This window comes from Octopus bimaculoides, chromosome 28, assembly GCF_001194135.2.
Source record: "Octopus bimaculoides isolate UCB-OBI-ISO-001 chromosome 28, ASM119413v2, whole genome shotgun sequence".
NCBI lineage: Eukaryota > Metazoa > Mollusca > Cephalopoda > Octopoda > Octopodidae > Octopus > Octopus bimaculoides.
This window is the reverse complement of record NC_069008.1, coordinates 16,598,650-16,604,113: the sequence shown is the minus strand read 5'-3', so window position 1 is coordinate 16,604,113 and position 5,464 is coordinate 16,598,650. Positions and strand designations below refer to the sequence as shown.

The 5,464-nt window shown below is 41.0% G+C and overlaps 1 protein-coding gene across 1 annotated transcript in view; it reads left to right on the top strand.

Moving 5' to 3' along the window:
• Positions 1-4,886, top strand: part of LOC106878356 (zinc finger protein 91) — a 44,269-nt gene extending 39,383 nt beyond the window's left edge. The window contains exon 5 of the mRNA XM_052977503.1: positions 4,401-4,886. The gene's annotated coding sequence lies outside the window, so the exon portion shown is untranslated. The remainder of the gene's footprint in view (positions 1-4,400) is intronic.
• The last annotated feature ends 578 nt before the right edge of the window (positions 4,887-5,464 follow it).

Genomic DNA, 5,464 nt, shown 5'->3' with positions numbered 1-5,464 from the left:
CCCTACTTTCCGTCCCTGGTTGTTTCTGTTTATAATTAAAAATACTGAAGAGCCTGAGGTCATTTCTGGCATTTATCCAGTAATTAAAAAAAAAAAGAAATAGGGATGTAAAAGACGATTAATTTTAAGAGAGTATTGTAGTTCGCTTGAAGCATTGTGTATTGTTTGTAAAGAATAAAAAGTTTAGAAAGCTATAACAATGTACTATAGAACAAAAAATGGACTATATACCTGTTGTAACTTGGTTATCTATAGTTGGATGATATTTCGGAATTAGAATTCCTTCTTCAGATCTTATTTGCCGGAGTCTCGGCAAATAAGATCTGAAGAAGGAATTCTAATTCCGAAATATCATCGGACTATAGATAACCAAGTTACAACAGGTATATAGTCCATTTTTTGTTCTATAGTGATTAATTTTAAATTGTAGCATAGACACGCGTGAAATTTCTTCTCTTTCATTTATTGTATATAATACATGTGTAGCGAAGCTTCTCTCTCGGTTGTATGTTTGTAAATGCGGACGTATAGGGTAACATCTAGCCTTCGGCCGGCTTGGACCCTGCTGCGTCCATCATCCTGATTGGCTGTTATTTGCACGGCATTTGTCTCTGGTTCTGTTTCGAGCCAGGGTGCATAACAACCAATCGTGGCCTTCTGATAAGGTCACGTGAGAGAGTGTTTCCTGATGCTTCTCATCATCATCGTCGTCGTTTAACGTCCGCTTTCCATACTAGCATGGGTTGGACGATTTGACTGAGGACTGGTGAAACCAGATGGCTACACCAGGCTCCAATCTGATTTGGTAGAGTTTCTACAGCTGGATGCCCTTCTTAACGCCAACCACTCCGAGAGTGTAGTGGGTGCTTTTATGTGCCACCGGCATGAAGGCTAGTCAGGATGTACTGTCAACGGCCACGCTCGAAATGGTGTATTTTACGTGCCACCTGCACAGGAACCAGTCCAGCGGCACTGGCAACGAACTCGATCGAATGTTTTTTTACGTGCCAGGAGGTCACGATCACGCTCAAATGGTGCTATTTACGTGGGAGCCGATTTTTCCCTATAAAATAGCCTGCTTCATCTATGCCAGTTTGTGACGGCTTCAGATATTCTAAGGTCTAGTCATTGACCATAGAGCACAAGCCAGTACCAGCCAACAGCTTGCTGCAAACTCCATCCTCAACGCCACCATCAGCTTCTTTGTCGACAGCGTCCACACCGATGTCTCTGTGTACACAGCAACCGCAGCTTCTCTCAACACTGTTTGTGTGAATTGTTTCCCCACGAAATAACAGCCAGAACTCAACCTACGAGAACCTCTGTACCAAGTAACCGGTCACAGCATTGTAGCCTCAACTCTTCTCATGACATGTGACTCTTCGGCCCCAACCTCTTATGTGCAGACTTTCATCTACTGTGTACCTTAACTAAGAACTGGTATTTCTTATCCTTGTGTTCAGGACGCTGAACGTCCTTTTTATAGACTGTTTCTATGCTCTGTATTCTGTTGCATTCACATACACATATTTGTATACATACACTCTTTTGTTTCCATGACGGCCTGTCATATATATTGTGTTATTATGCCGTATTCTCGCACACACAACCACACAGTTTAAGGCTCTAATAAACCTTTCTCTTTATTCATCTTTACCGGTTGTGTCTCTTTCTTTTCCTTGTTGGCACTTCCTCACATTCACATGTGAGCTTTCTTATATTTGCGTCGACCGTGCGACGCGCTAAAAGGAGCCATCCCATTCGTCACCAGTCTTCTTGCTTCACACGGTCGTTCTACACATGCATTCAAATGTAGCAGAAAACAGCTAGCATTTGGCCACTGTTTGGATCCCATTGTGTCCACTACTGTTGTTAGTATTGGCGCAATTTGTCTCTTACTCTGTTGTGCCAACTTACCGCATATAACCAGCTGGAAGCTTGAAATAAGATCACGTGGGCCAGCCTGTTTACCACTATGTTTTGAGCCTACAGTTCCTTGAGAAAACTCAGCTTTTCCTCTATAGGAATAGTGGTTATACACCTTTAGGGGTACACCTGCTTTCCTATATTAAATCAGAATATAAACGGAACGCAGAACTCCAAACTAATCAACACAACAATATTTATTTAAGGAGGTAAATAGACAGCCTTAAATTGTCTGGTTGCTGAGTCGCCTTCTGTGAGAAAGTCTGGTTGCTGAGACGTCGGAATATTGATGTGAGCTGTCCCTAGAGTTGAATTGTTGGAGAGACAACTTGCTTCGACCACACTCAATGAGAGAGCTTGCTGGAGCGTCTTGCTTCTTCGCTGTCTGGCGTGGAAAGAGAATGAAAAGAAGCGGGAACGCTTGGATGTTGAAATCCACGCATGCATGGTTAAAGATGCAGTAATGGCGACTATGCCTTTTGGCGCCATATGACGTCACTACACCTCCTTCTGAGGTCTTTTGGTTCCAGACCTTTTAAGGTCCAGACACGGACCACAAGACAGAGCCAGTTCCAGCGACCACCAGACAACCACCACCACAGCAGCTACATTGAGACTCATCAACTTTGTCCAACAGCATTACAGCAACCTTCTTCTTCATCTTTCGTAACATCGTCAACATCATCTCTCTTCATAAACAGTGCAGCAAGCAATTCGCACACGTTGCAACACTTCCCTGTTTGTGAATTCTCACCACAGATCAACAGCGAATATACAACCTGCAGGACACGGGCAACAGCATCACAGCCACGACTTCACGTACAACATGTACCTGTAACTGGCTCAGCACCATGGCCGCAACTTTTCGATATAGTGTTTCAACTACCGTGAACTAATGACTACGAACTGGTATTATCTTTCTTGTGTCTATGAACTTACTTCGCACTTCGATGGCTATAGACGTTTCTACTATCTACTTTTTCACTGCCATCCCGATGTGTTCTTAACATCCGCATACATCTATGCCTACACAAGTGGCGGCTTGAAGATAAAGTTAGTGGGGCTGCTGCTTCAGAAAATTTTTAGAAAATGTTGTTTTAATATTGTATAAAAGGAAACGAACCCTTTAAGTTTGCTCAGATTGCTTTAAATTTTGGCGTATTGATGCAACTCTGAATTTTGATTATGATCAACCAGTTATTTGGAATTAAAGTTGGGAAATTTGGGTAATTTTAGCCAATCAACAGACAGTGTGGCATTAACAACTTGTTACCATGACAACCACACGCTGCGTTGTGGTTCACGGTTGTCTATGTTGATTCTTCCCATTACCAGATTCTTATTTTCTGTGCTTCTGTGTGTTAGTATTTTTACATATTTTTCATTTCATATATTTTGGGCGCCCGACTACTCACGACTAGCTAGCGCGAGTGCGCGCACAGGGACCACTCTTCTTGAATAGTACCGGCCGATGGCGACAATAACGAAGACTTGTTTATCACAGCCAGATATTAACCACAGTAACCATGGTGACTTGCATCGTAATATCATTATTTCCTATTCCCCCCTCCTTTTTCTTAACATTTTTAGAGAGCGGTGTGTTTATTGTTATCACATGACACACCTCACTTCCGTTTCCGCTAGAATCTGCTTGACTCGGGAGAAAAACAATAACGTGTTTTCGTATGTTTTCACGGAGCGTACGTGCCGGATCTCTTATCTGGCTTGCAGAAATCCGTGTATTGAGTATTCTGTTACCCCTTCCTTTCTCTGAAGTTGACCAGGTTTTCAGCTTTACCCTTCGTGGGTCCCGGGGGACTGTGGCCTTCCGTGCTGTCATCCCCCTCTCTTTAGCTTCTCTGGTCATATCTAATTCAGATTGCTTTACTCCAGAGCACACAACACTACGCTACAGTGAGCCATGTTGAGCAGAATGTTCCTAAGTAGACTAAGTTTCACCAAAGGACAGATGGAATGACACACACAGGACAACACGGGATAATTTCCTATTTTACGTCCGTAAAATCAATTCACAGTTGAAATAGCACAATTATTCTTGTTGCAGTGGACCTTATGAGAAATGTCTTTGAGAGAGGAGTCGTGGGCCCAGCAATATGATAGAAGGATGCACATAAAACGCACCCACTACACTCTTGGAGTTCTTGGCGTTAGGAAGAGTATCCAGCCGTAGAAAGCTTGCCAGATCAGACTGGAACCTGGTGCAGCCCCCTGGCTTGCCAGTCCTCAGTCAAACTGTCCAACCCATGCCAGCATGGAAAATGGACGTTAAATGAGGATGATGATATATACATATATATGTAATGTTACACAATGTGGAGGTGTAGTTGTAGTTTACAAATTTTTAGATTTCACCCAATGATATATGATGTCATTTGTTAATCAATAAAGAAATGTTGGAACGTTTCCGTTTTGATCTCTCCTCTATATCTAATACTGTTTCTTTATTATTTCAGATTAATGGATGACATTGGCACAAAACAACATTTTTAACATTGGATACATCTGGAATATTTATCATGTCTTAAAGACTAAAAGAAAATGTTTTAGAAAACAAATATAATAACCCAACTGCTATAAATCTAGACTGGAATTACTGTGAAATATTTGCTCCGATTGAAGATTCCTAGAAACATTTCTGCATCTCATTATCTGGTGTTTTTGCATTCTAATTAAACTTGAATATAATTGCAAAGGAGTTTGCAGAATTTTAGATATCAATAAAATCACAGTTGATAGCAGTTGAAATATTTCTAAGGAATAAATTATAAGAATAAGAAGAGAAAGGAAATTACATGCTGTGCTGTGAGACAAAAGATAAGGGAAAAATGTTAATACTGTGAGAAACTTCAATGGTTGGGTCTGTTTGTATCCCTCAGAGAAATGTCAAAAGAATTGGGAAAATCACGACATAGTTGTGAAATCTGTGGTAGATCATTCTCTAGAAGTGGTAAGTTGATTAATCACATTCGTGTTCATACAGGTGAGAAGCCATTTCACTGTGTTACCTGTGGTAAATCATTCTCTCAAGACAGTGCCTTAATTAACCACAGACGTATTCACACAGAATTAAGACCATATCAGTGTGATATTTGTGGTAAATCATTCTCTACAAACAGTAGCTTAGCTACACACAAACGTATTCATACAGGTGAAAAGCCATATCACTGTGTTACCTGTGGTAAATCATTCTCTGAAAACGGTGCCTTAACTAAGCACAAACGTTTTCATACAGGAGAGAGACCATGTCACTGTGATATCTATGGTAAATCTTTCTCTGGAGGTTGTGTCTTGACTAAACACAAACGTACTCATACAGGGGAAAAACCATATAATTGTGATACCTGTGGTAAATCATTCTCTTTAAACTCAACCTTAAATACACACAAACTTATACACAGAGGAGAGAGACCATATCACTGTGATATCTGTGGTAAATCATTCTCTGCAAACAGTGCCTTAACTATACACAAACGTACTCATACAGGAGAGAGACCATATCACTGTGATATCTGTGGTA